Source organism: Microtus oregoni, unplaced genomic scaffold (genome assembly GCF_018167655.1).
Source record: "Microtus oregoni isolate MIOR12 unplaced genomic scaffold, Mior012 000019F_ref0000042, whole genome shotgun sequence".
NCBI classification, from domain to species: Eukaryota; Metazoa; Chordata; class Mammalia; order Rodentia; family Cricetidae; genus Microtus; species Microtus oregoni.
This window is the reverse complement of record NW_024543078.1, coordinates 39362988-39376561: the sequence shown is the minus strand read 5'-3', so window position 1 is coordinate 39376561 and position 13574 is coordinate 39362988. Positions and strand designations below refer to the sequence as shown.

Below are 13574 nucleotides of genomic sequence, written 5' to 3'. Positions count from 1 at the left end.
TAGGCTTAGATGTGGCTAGACACATCCATCCCTGGTGTCAAGTTCAGTTAATCAGATGCATGAGTCCATAAAGGACGCTGCTTGACACTGAAATGATTCACGGCAAATCCTGACCCACATAGCTAACAGGAAAATGGACATCGATGTCATTGGGTCGCAGTGCAACTCTTATCCCCAGAGCTGAAGGAGGGACGGAGATCAGTAAGGAAATAGAGCAAAGACAGACATTGGTGCCACCTGCAGGAACCTGACTGAAGGCAGAGGCAGGGTTGGCTTCCAGATACGGAGTTCAGAGAAGACAGACCCAGGCGCACAGAGAATAGCCATAGAAATGTAGGTCAGGGGAGGCCTGAGGAGCTGGGCACACAGAATTCCCAACCGGAGCTGAAAAGACAGGAGGATGTGCAGGACAGACCCCAGACTTCCGTGAGCAGAAGGGAGGCAAAGCCTCCTTACCAGCCATAAAGAGGGGGGAGCAGACTCTGCAAAGCCCATGCTTAGTGAGCCATCCTCCTGCATGCCTATCCCTCGCCTGCTGAGGACCGTGCTGCTGGTCTGGTGGGCTCTTTCAGGACCCAGAATATGCACCGACAACTGCAGTCTGGCAAAGGTGCAGAATCATGCAAGGGCCAAGACCAGGCTGGAGGTCAGGGTGGGACATAGACTGTCCTCTAAGGTTCTCAACCTGTGGGTCGCGACTCTTGGGGATCACATATCAGATATTTACATTACAATTCGTGACAATAACAAAGCTAAGGTTGTAAAGTAACAACAAAACAATTTTATGGTTGAGGTTCCCCCATACATGAGGAACTGTATTAAAGGGTCGCAGCACTAGGAAGGTTGAGAACACCTGCTCTAAAGCAAAGTTGCCAGGCCATCCTCTTCCTGGCCACTGGAGACCACCTTAGCAGCTCACCTGGCAACCCCTTATCCCAGAACCTCTTTCCCCAGCCAGGCAAGGCTCCCTTTCATTTCCTGTCCTCACACCCCATATCCTGTCTGTACTTCTATCTGGCGGTCCGACTTGCTTGTGCCCAGTACAGGGCCCTTGCCAACCCTTAGCTTACTTCTTCCTCTCTCCACCCACCTGCTCCTCCCTGGGGGAATCTGTTAGGCTCTCTCCTCAGAGTTCCCCATAGCCTGTCATCTTCCCAGAGCTGAGAGCCTGTCCTTAGGTGAGCCCAAGCCTCCCCAGCCCCACTGGCCTTCCTGGGAGCCTCCGTTCACTGTTCCCACTCTGAGTGGTCACACTGTCCCCTTGCTGCTCTTCCAATACTCCAGGCACACTCCCATCTCAGAGCCTTTGCTCCTGCTAGTTCCTCCAAGCTCACTCTTCCTCCACACACACACGGGATAATAATAATAATAATAATAATAATAATAATAATAATAATAATTTTTTATCTGAAAACAAGAAAGTTCTTTCCTTACTTCTCTCTCTCTGTCTCTCTGGGGGGGGGGGGGCGCATGCATGGAGAAGCCACAGGTCAAGTGCCTTCCTCAGTAGTTTGCCGTATTTTATGAGACGGGGTCTCTCAGTGAATATATAACTTGCCAATTCAGTTAATCTAGTAGCCAACAAATTATAGGAATCCCCTGTTCCCACCTGTCCCCCAAAACTGGGGTTACAGGTATCTGCCACTGCACACAGCACATGGGTACTGAGGATCTGAACTGAAGTCCTCATGCTGGCATGGCTGGGCCATCTCCCTGGCCCTCCTTGATTTCTCCAAAATTTGTCCACCCCCTCATGTCCCTTTCTCTTCCCCGGTCCTGTGAACTCCAACATGTGACATGACCAGACTTCCTTTAGGATGTCATCTTACTAGGGGAGACCTTGCTCGCCTTGGTCACTGCTGTGTTCCCAGGTGCTCATCCTCTTCCTGGATTAAAGTAGATGCTTAATAAATGTCTGGTGAACGAGTAGACAAAGCCAGTGGAGAGCGTGCTCCAGGGAAGGGCCCACTTGACCAATCATGTTCCTAGGAAACATTAGGCCTGCTTGACCAATCAGGTCTGAGGATTCATTAGGCCGACTTTCTCATTTCTATCCCCAGGAATGTCACTGTTGATTTTAACAAGCACCTCACAGCGAGGCTGCTTCCCCTTGGCAGGCCTGGTTCTGGGTAGGACCAAAGTGGAAGGCTACTGGACACTCATTTGGGTGACAGCAGAAGGCAGGGCAATCCATAGATTAAAGCATTGAGGGTGGGCATGGAAGGGACTCTCAGGACCTGGGAACCTTGGGATGGAGTCAACTCAGGCTAGAATCTCACTGGGAAGAGGTGTATGGGAGGGAGAGTTGGCCTCAAACAGACATGGAGACATCAGGCCAACCATGAGGGCAAGGCTGAGGCTGCTGGGAGACTGGCCTAAGAGCACACCTGGCAGGAAAAGCAGGCAGGGTAGGAGCTGTTCTGAGTCTTGTCTTTTTTTTTTTTTTCCCCAGACTGGATGTGACATTTACTACTACTGAACATGATTTGGCAAGGTACAGGAGAACACCGTGAAAGCCCTCAGGAGTGTAGGGCTCGCCACTTGTCCAGGGGACCACAATTAGGGATTTATTTGACCCCACAGCCATCAGAAATGAGTCGCTTCTCAGCAACCATGTCTTCAGATTCATCTGCATTAAACTTAGTAAAGCCCCATTTCTTTGAGACGTGGATCTTCTGGCGGCCAGGGAACTTGAACTTGGCTCTATGAAGAGCCTCAATCACATGTTCCTTATTCTGCAGCTTGGTGCGGAAGGACATGATGACTTGCCCAAGGTGAACCCTGGCCACTGTGCCCTGGGGTTCCCCAAAGGCACCCCGCATGCCTGTCTGGAACCTACATTGGCGACAGCATTGAGATCAGAGACTTGAGTAAGTGCCAGAACATTGTCTGCAAGGTCCCTTAGGGCAACCCATACAGGTAACAGGCTGGGTACGCTACCAAGGAGGCTGCTGTTTGCAACCACTGCACACTGGGTCTCATCTTATCCAGGGCCAGAGCCTGTGGCTCTCTCACACTGGCCTGGCTCAAGGAGACAGGATATGTTCTCCTACGCTGGCATGAGAAAGCATCAAGGTAGAGGTAGGGGCAGAGGGTGGGTAGTGAGTGGCTGAAGGGACTTTTACATGCTAAGTTGTAGATGGTGTGGGCACATGCAGGGCCTTGATGCAGGTCTGGGTTCTTTTTTTTTTTTTTTTTTAAATATTTATTTATTTATTTAGTATACAGTGTTCTGTCTGTGAGTATGTCTGCAGGCCAGAAATGGGCACCAGACCTTATTACAGATGGTTGTGAGCCACCATGTGGTTGCTGGGAATTGAACTCAGGACCTTTGGAAGAGCAGACAATGCTCTTAACCACTGAGCCATCTCTCCAGCCCCCCCAGGTCTGGGTTCTTACAGGCTCTTCTCTATTGCGCCAGTCTTCTGTGTGCCCTGGGAGAGCCAGCTAAGCATCCCTGCACAGGAGGTCTCTTCAGGCTGCCATGCCATGCCCACATGCATATGTCCCTTTCAGCTTTTATCACACCCTGCAGGGTAGGGCTCTGCCAGTCAACACAGGGTCCTGCTCACCTGGCTCCAACCTGTGAGCGTTTGACCAAGCATCCGCTAACTCTTGTGCCTGGCCAGGCTTCTTGGCCAGTCAGAGAGCAGATGAAGCTGGAGGAGGCTTCTTGAAGATAGCAGGACCAAGCTGGAACAGACCTGGGAGGGCTTTCTTGGTGAAGATGCAGTGTTGGACAGAGGGAGGATGGGGCCAGGGCCACAGCCAGGTGGAAGAGCCTGTGAGCACCCCAGAGTTTCCTTTCCTTTCACGGACCTACCTGTTCACGGCTGCCTGACTTTGGTGACAAGCCCAGCATGGTTCTGGCTTTGCCCACTGAAAAGTTTATCTGAATCAGTTTTCAATCTAGAACACCGTAAAACCTCGCCTAGTTGAAAAAAATCCTTTTTAAAAACACAAACCCCGTGGGCGGCAGACCCTGGCCTCATGCGTACTGATGTTTCTATTTTTACTCTCCAAACATGCTCTCAGCCCCCGGAGCCTGATTTGGAACTTGAAAGCAGCCTGTGCTATTCTGGGTTCCACTTCCGGGCTCGGTGGGGTGATGGAGGTGGTGTTTGTCCACACAGACACTGCTCTGCCCTCTGCCCTTCCCGCACCCCACCTCTGGTCTCCTCGAGCCCTCTTTATATCCACATGACCTTCAGGAAAACGAAGGGGTCTGGAAGGGGAAGACCACAGGCTTGGGTAGGGAAGTTGTGGCTTTCCACAGTGTGTGGTTCCCCATTATCCCCAGAAAGGGTCACCAGTCACCTAAGCCAGTGGTGTCAGGAGGGGTGGCCAGCCTTCCTCATGTCAACACTGGTCACTGAGACATGGGGTGAAAGCGGCACATGTGACTGAAAGGTCCTCCTTGACCAGAAGTGGAAGGAAAGGGGAAATAGATGAGCCTGGCCCAGGAGACTGGAGGGCTGTCCTGTCCATCCCCTAGGGCTGCTTCCCTGGCTCTGCCTAATGGGAATGAACATGGGGCTCACCCAATCACCTGCCCCTCCAGACCTGGCATGGGCTCTGGATGGGTCCCGCAATCTTCAGCACCGGCCCAGCGTGGGCTGCTAGAGACTCATTTCTTCTCCCCGTCTACCCTTTTATCCTTAGACTTTGGTCTCCATTCCAACACTCAAGGGTCCTCAGGCCATGCTGGCCAGACCCAAGGCTTCTAGATACTACCCTGAGCACACCCCCCCATCTACCAACCTTGGGACATAGGGCTGAATCCTCAACGCCATGGTCCCTACCGTGCCCATTCCTGTCAAGCTGCCCTGGAATCCTCCTATGCCACAGACCAGCCCCAACACACAGAGGAGGCCAGGGTCTTTGCTGGCCCTGCCTCTTCTCCTGACCTCCAGAGCGGCAGGACTGGAAGAGTGGCAGCTGTGACAAGTAGACAGACTCAGGCTCAGCCTTGGAGTCATCCTGAAAAGGACCCCCAGAGGGCTGGAGAGATGGCTCAGTGGTTAAGAGCATTGCCTGCTCTTCCAAAGGTCCTGAGTTCAATTCCCCGCAACCACATGGTGGCTCACAATCATCTGTAATGAGGTCTGGTGCCCTCTTCTGGCCTGCAGACATACACACAGACAGAATATTGTATAAATAAATAAATAAGTAAATATTAAAAAATAAAGGAACCCCCCCCCAGACTCAGGCTCTGCTTTGACATTTGCCTGAAAAGGAATCCCTGCCCCAGGGTGTGGCTTTCCCATCTCAAAAAGAAGCTTCCACAGAAGCACAGAAGGCTAAGAGAGATTGCGAGGTGCTCACTGGAGGTGGGGCTGAATCTGTCCTGTCCTGTGATAGCATGTTCCCAGTGATGCTCCCTCTCCAGTAGACATAGACTTAAACTACTAAAATCCGTTTTCCTTATTTTAAACTCTTTGGTTTTTTGTTTGTTTGTTTTTCGAGACAGGGTTTCTCTGGATCTTTGAAGCCTGTCCTGGAACTAGCTCTTGTTGACCAGGCTGGCTTCGAACCCACAGAGATCCACCTGCCTCTGCCTCCCAAGTGCTGGGATTAAAGGCGTGCGCCCACCACTGTCCTGCTTATTTTAAACTCTTAAGAAGTGGCCACTGTGATTCCAGGGACACACTCTACAGAAGCACAAAAATGAATTAGCCCGAGGCACAGGTTCGTATCAAGTTCCATTGTTTATTTACCCAGACCTGATGGTGTAACCACAATGCTTGAGATGCTGAGGCAGGAGGACTACCAAAGTTTGAGGCCAGCCTGGGCTACATAGTGAGTTCCAGGACAGTCTGAGCCAGAATTTGAGAAGCCCCACAGTTGATAAGGCTCACAAACACGGCAGTTACCCTGTTCCCTTGTCCAGAAGCCACAGTTCAACTCTGTCCTTCTTTTGTTTCTTTCATTTCCCTGTTCCCAAAGGACACTCTCCTTTTCTCATTTTCTCAGCGCTTGCCTGGCTAAGTGAACACCCTTAACTCCATCGCCTTGAAGCAGCCAGTTTCCTCTCCCCAGCTTGCTTCTCCTGGAGCTAATAAATGTCATCATTTTAGTTTCGCTCACCCTCTTGAAATAAGTTACTGAAATCCTGTCAAACGCCCAAATCTCCGCAACGGCGTTCCAATACAATAGACATTCCATCAGCCCCCAAGGACTCTGCTAAGTTTGTCGTGATCGCCACCGACTCTCATCCCCAATCCCTTCACCATTTTTGCTTCTGTGGAATCCCCTACTGCGGGGTTCCCGCTTCCTCTTTCTCAATTTCCTCCATCTTTTTGGAGAAGCACACCCTCAAGTGGTTCTGGAGGACGGAGCACATTTTCTGAGGACTTGCTGCTGCTGGCGATTTGTGCCTTGCCTGATATCCAGTGTCTCTGACCGTTGTGTTCTGCTGGCTGTCACGGTTCGAATTCTGGTCCTTTCTCTCTGTACACTTATAAGGTCTCTAACTCACGATTCTGAGAGTCCTGTAGACATTGTCTGAAGCACACGTCTATTTGCCTTCTTGTATCTGAACCCTCGGTCTATCTTTTTAACCTCTAGCTTAGCTCGCTTTCTGTTTCTGTGATTAAATACCATGACCAAAAGCAACTTGGTGAGGAAATGGCTTATTTCATCTTAGAGTTTATAGCCCATCATGAAAAGAAGCCAGAGCAGGAACTCACAACAGGAACCTGCAGACAAGAACCACAGAGGCAATGGAGAAACGTTGTTTACTGCCCTGTTCCTCATGGCTTGCTCAGCCTGCCTTCTTATATAACTCAGGACCACCTGCTCAGGGTGGCACCACCCACAGTGGGCTGGGCCTTTCTATATCAGTCATTAATAAAGAAAATTCCCCCCAGGCTAGTTGATGGAGACATTTTCTCAACTGACCTCTTCCCAGATAACACCAGCAAATTGACAAAACAAACAAACAAAAAAAACCAATAAAGTTGCTGGATGGTGGTGGCGCATGCTCTTTAATCCCAGCACTCAGGAGGCTGAGTCAGGCAGATCTCTGTATGTTCGAGGCCAGACTGGACAAGAGCTAGTTCCAGGACAGGCTCCAAAGCTACAGAGAAACTCTGTCTTGAAAAACCAGCCCCACTCAAAAAAAAAGAAAAGAAAAGAAAGAAAAAAAGCAAAAAAAAAAAACCCAACCCAACTAGTACAGACTAGTACAAGCTGGAAACTTGATTTTCTCCCCTTGTTCCCTTTCTAGACCTTTTATTTAATGTTATAACTCCTAGACTCTTCCTTTGGTATCTCTCTTTCTCACACAGCCCTGTTTTCCAGTGTCTAGCTTTACTGCAGGATTTCCTCTGTCCTGGGCTGGTATTGGAAGACAAAGGTTCTTGCTGTCCAACCTGCCAAGCCCAGGACCCATGAGGAGGAATGAGAGAATCAATTCCTGCAAGCTGTTCTCTGACCTCCATGTCATGCCCCTCCCTGCACTCTCAACAAATATGAAAATATTAATTAATCTAATAATGATTTTCTTAATCTTCTGGCTCTTCTATTGAGTTTCTTTACTTGTGTACATATATACATATATATTTTTTCTAGGATAATATATATGTTTCAAGATATATATATATATATATGTGCACACACACATAAAATATTGAACTTATATGATCACATTTGTGCATGTCTGTCTTTCTCTACGTGGAAAGAGAGAGACAGAGAGGTTTTGCATAGCCCAGGCTGACCTTGAACTCCTGACTTCACACCCTGAGTGATGGGATTACAGTCACGTGACACCACACCCAGGTTATGCAGTGTTGAGGATCCAACCCAGGGCTTCACGCATGCCAGGCAAGCACTCTGCTAACTGAGCTATATCCGAAACTTCTGTGATTATATTTTAAATTTCAAGAGTTCTTCATATTTTCTAAATATTCTTTTTCCCTAGCATCCAGTTCTATCTTTCATGAGTATGTACAAACTTTTCTCTTTGTTTTTTGAAGCTAGAAATTATGTTTTCTAAGCCAGGTATGACTAGTACACACACCTGTAGACCTAACCAATCAGGAGGCTGAGGTGAAAGGATTGTTGGGTCCACGTCACTGACCCTAGGAATGACTTTTAAGATGTGTTCTTAGCAGACTTTCACTGTAACCCACCTGCCTGTTGTCTCCACCAATATATTTGGTAAACATCTTGGACTGAGACTTTTTCTGTTCTATCACAAAATCTCATGCAGCATGTAGCTGTTTTCATGGTAGAATGTTTCTGGAGCAACTTGAATTCATGTTTCTGGGTCACTGTTATTCACACTTGGCTCTAGAACTATCTCTTCTTATGTCCTTTGCAGTGGGAGTTGGTGCTTTGCCTGGACAAACGTATTTCAGTCCTTCTGAAAGAAGAGAATTATGATGCAAGACCGTGCCCGGATATGCCAGAGCCACTGTTTGCACGGTAAACTACAAACTAAACAGCATTTCAACCTTTGCAGCACCCAGGAAGGCGCAGCTTGGGCTTGTCTTAACCCCCCTGAGCTCTTTGCCTGGAGTAGAACCTGACTGGGGCTCAGCTCTGGTCTCTGTTCTCAGCCTGAGGCCCTGAATACAGGAATCTGCTCCACTTCTCTGCTGAGCGCCTTATGCTCCCCACCAGGGCTGCACACACAGCCTGTTGCTGCCCTCAGTGGGACACAGCCACAGACCTCACCTTAAAGAATGGTCTAGAAGTTAAGCACAGCCTTTGGGTATACACACCTTCACTGCTAGGACAGTGTGTGTATGTGTGTGTGTGTGTGTGTGTGTGTGTGTATGTGCCTGTGACTGTGTGTGCGTGCATGTGCGCTGCGTGTGCACGTGTGTGTGCAAGCATGTGTGTGCGTGTGTGCATGTGTTATTCCCCTGAGGAAGCCAAGGGCAGAGCTACCAAGGATGATGCTGCAGCTGGAGACCCATCACCAGCACCCACCCTGTTCCCATATACGGTGCGTTAGCTGAGTAGGTGAGTGAGGCTGTGTGTAGATAGGTGAAACAGGAAAACAGTTCACGCTGCCAGTCACAAAGGAGAAAAAATCATTCACAGACAGGAATTGAATCTTCACACTGTGTCTTACTCGGTGCAGCCTGGGAAAAGGAGAACAAGTCTGTTGTCGCCAAGCCTTCTCAGCGTATTTTCTGGAGAACCAGAACAAAGGAGATCTGAAGTTCAGGGTCCTTCCTCTGGGCAGCTGGACCTTGTCTTCCTGTAAAGCGAAAAGGAGGGTTCACACACACCAAACACCGCGGAGTTTTATGCTCCTCCCATTTGAACGATGTCTAGATTGAAGACTGAGAACACATCGACTGTTAGCAGTGTGTATGTGCTGAGCTCCCCACCATGTGGACCCGCATTGGAGTGCCAATGTGTTCTTATACTTCCTAGCACTTTCCACCCGCAAGACTGAAGGGGGTGTTCCCTTAATGCTCCGGAGTCCATTCAGAAATGCCGGGGCTCTGCTTCTGAGAAAGCATTGGGGACAACAGCAGCCACAGCTCACCCCAGAAATCACCAGGCGTTCATCGGGATGCACAGGTATTTATCATCCAGCAACCAGAGACTCAGGACTGAGGTTTCAGGGAAGAGACACCCAGCCTGATGTCTAATCAGAGGTTGCTCAGGCCTAGAGTAGATGAGATTGGTGCCTGAGGTTCTGGTCCTCAAGCCTTTGTGGCCACACTGCCCCCTTGTGGACACTTTCCTTGAGGGTCCGTACCGGTGAAGGCTGCCTCTGTTGGAAATGTTAGAGCAGAGTGTGTGTGTGTGTGTGTGTGTGTGTGTGTGTGTGTGTGTGTGTGTGCACGCTAAAGTGTTGACATGTGTTGGCATCATTTTTTTGGGGGGGGGGGGGTTCAAGACAGGGTTTCTCTGTGGTTTTGGAGCCTGTCCTGGAACTAGCTCTTGTAGACCAGGCTGGTCTCGAACTCCCAGAGATCCACCTGCCTCTGCCTCCCAAGTACTGGGATTAAACACAGCTGACTCTTGAGGTCACAAGGACAGGCTGAAGTCGCAGCATTTAAAATTAAGCAGGCGAGAAGTAGGAAAAGTTGCAGGTTCCAAAGAGACCTGTGTGAGAGTCACAGGAAGAGAGCTCTGAGGCTTCAGACTGACAACTGCCTGCCAGCAATTAAGCTAGCATCGGATGAGAGGTCTGCCCATCTGCTCCTGCATCACCGGAAACCCACGCTTCTCAGGACTCGGAATGAGATGCAATCTCTCCGAGGGCCCAGAGACCGCAGTCTTCTCCTGTCCCACACATGGGTACCTTTCATGGGAACCCAAGTGCCAGCCTCTCGTCATCCTTTAAAATAGATATCCCACCTTCTCTAAGTGCCACCTCCTACACACACACTTACTACTGGCCCAGGCTGTTCGCAATCCTCCTGCCTTAGTCTCTTGAATGCTGGGATTCTAGGCCTGTACTCTGGCTCATCTAATCTCCCTTTTTAAGGTGGGTTCCCCCACTCCCCTTCTTTTTCTTACTGTATTAGTTACTCTTCTTACCGTGGAAATGTCCAGCGACAAACAACTCAAGGGAGGAAGTGCTTATTTTGACTCCTGGTTTGAGGGGACACAGTCCATCATAAGGGAGAGGTATGGCAGCTGGAGCGTGAGGCCACACTCCAGAAAGCCAAGGAGATGACAGTGGCACTCTGCTCACTTTCTCCCTTTATTCAGCCCAGATCCTAGCACCCTAGCACAGGGGATGGTGCCGCCTATACTTAGCATGGATCTTCTCTCTTCAATTAATCCTTCCTGGAAACCCCACAGTCACGCCCCCAGGTGTGTTCCAGTTAAGCCGATGGTGATTATTAACCAATATACTCACACAAACATACTTTATTATATGTATATATTATATTGTATACAATATACTTTATATACAATATACTTTCCCTACTTCTTGGACTGGACATCGGTCTCCACTATTAGAACATTAACCTATAATGCCAGGTGTTGGCGGTGCACGCCTTTAATCCTAGCACTGGTGTGTGTAGTGGGGGAAGAGGCAGGTGGATCTCTGTGAGTTCAAGGCCAGCCTGGTCTATGAATTCCAGATCAGCTAGGGCTGTTACACAGAGAAATCCTGTCTCAAAAACAAAAATGAAAACAGAACACAAAAAAAACACCCCAAAACAAAAGCAAAACAAAACAACAACAACCAAAAAAACCAAAAAACTTCCCAAAGCAAACAACAACAATAACATTTACCTTTGAATTTCTGGGGCCTAGGCTCGAGAGCTGAGTTTCAGTTAAAGGCATGCGTGTGCTGGGAACTTCCTGTGTTAAGTTGGAGACTCTTAACCATGCCACAGAAGGAAATTGTTCCTAGAGTTCTGCAATCTTCATCTACAGTTCTAAAGTCCCCAAGATCTCAGAAACCCAAAGTTTTTCCCTTAAATTTGGTGAACTTTGTCATACTTAATTTGAATGGCCATTCCCTCTGTATTTCTAGAAACTGACTTGTTCTGTGGGGCGGAGAGATACCCCAGAGGAGTCCTATGTTGAATGTCAGTTGCTAGTGTTCTGTTGACAAAGGGTTTCAGATATAGCTGGGGATGGCTGCTCTACCTGTAATCCAGAACTCAGGAGGCTGAGGCGGAAAGATTGTCACGAGTTTGAGGCCAGCCTGGTTACAAAGTGAGTTCCAGTTTGGACTACAGAGTGAGACCCTGTGTCAGAAACAAAGAACAAGGAAAAAATTACGGGTGATGGTGGTGCATGCCTTTAATCCCAGCACTAGGGAGGCAGAGGCAGGAGGATCTCCATGAGTTCCAGGCCAGCCTGGTTTACATAGAGTTCCAGGCTAGCCAGGGCTACAATGCGAAACTCTGTTTCAAAATAAAAATAGAAGAGAAAAAAAATAAAGAACAAAACCAAAACGATCTTCAAGGGGACTGGAGGGACAGCCCGGGGATGTGCAGCAGAGAACGTGAGAACCTGAGTTTGGATTCAAAGCACCCATGAGAAGCCAAGCACAGTCACACACTTCTGTGACCCTAGCATGGGGGTTGGGGTTAGGGGGTGGAGAAAGGTGGATCTCTGAAATTTGCTAGTCAATCAGTGTAGCTAATCTGTGAGCTTTGGGTTCAGTGAGAGACCTTGTCTCAAAAGATAAGGTGAAGAGAGAGTGGAAGACACTCAGCATCAACCTCTGACCTCCATACACACACATACATTATATATATATATACATATATAATACCTATATATGTATATATTCATATACACACACTCATACACACATATTCACTTTCATTTTTTTAAATATTTATTTATTATGTATACAATATTTTGTCTGTGTGTATGTCTGCAGGCCAGAAGAGGGCACCAGACCTCATTACAGATGGTTGTGAGCCACCATGTGGTTGCCGGGAATTGAACTCAGGACCTTTGGAAGAGCAGGCAGTGCTCTTAACCACTGAGCCATCTCTCCAGCCCTTCACTTGCATTTTTATTTAATTATTTTAATTTATGTGCCTTGGTGTTTTGCCGTGGGTACCAGGTCCCCTGGAACTGGAGTATAGACAGTTGTGAGCTGCCATGTGGGTGCTAGGAATTGAACCCAGGTCCTCTGGAAGAGCAGTCAGTGCTCTTACCCTCTGAGCCATCTCTCCAGCCCCCTCACACATTTTTAAGAAGCCTCCCAAGTGTTAGCAGTTTGAAATGATATTATCTTTGTTGCTTTGCAGTTTGTCAGGAGCCTTGGAGCAGTGTACCTGGGAAATGTGGTACAGTGGCTTCTCTGAGATGGAAGCCACAGATGAGCTGGGACTGTATTTCGGAGCCTTCAATGGGGTCAGAGGATTTAGTTCTGAACTGGGTCCTTCACTGAAGTGTAGAGCTGGGCAAGTCAATAGACATATTGTATCTCACGACTTTGCTGTGGAGGTCACCGGCCACCATTTCCCCAGGGTCCTCCTCAGGGTCCTCTCAGTTACAGAGGTCAAATACAGCTTATTGTCTGGGAACCTGCCCCATATGCATAGATACTGGGAAGGGGACCCCTTTGTAGAGGTTGGGCACCTCAGTTATGTGTACCTACCTAAAATCAAAGAAATCAAAGCTTTCAAACTCCAAACCCATATGGCCCAGAGTGTGTTGGAAGGGTTTGGATTGTTTGACGTCTATTCTGCCATTCACATCAGGTTCAAAAGCACTTGGGTGGTCCACCCCAGGCTGTACACGGCAGTAACAGTGAAGAACTTAAAAGCACAAATCAGCCCTGGGCTAGGGTTCTTTGGTGTGGTACCCCTTCCCACTTCTCCTTTATCCTACCACTGCCTCTGTCAATCAAGATGCTCCCTGCATGAGCCTAACACTGACTGTGCTGGACAATCACATAACATGTGCCTTGCGGCAGTTTGAATGAGAATAACTCCCATGGGCTCGTGTTTGAATACTTGCTCCCCAGTTGGTGGAACTATCTGGGAAGGATTCAGAGGAGTGTGGGCTTGTTGGAAGAGGTGGGACACTAGAAGCAGAGGGATTTTGAGGTTTCAGCTTGCTCTTTGCCTCCTGCTTGGGGATCAAGATGTGAGCTCTCAGCTTTAACCATCTGACGATTA

General features: G+C 48.6%; 1 pseudogene; it reads right to left on the bottom strand.

Moving 5' to 3' along the window:
- Window positions 1-2883: 2883 nt before the first annotated feature.
- LOC121459949 lies at window positions 2884-2991 on the bottom strand (annotated as a pseudogene).
- Window positions 2992-13574: the final 10583 nt, after the last annotated feature.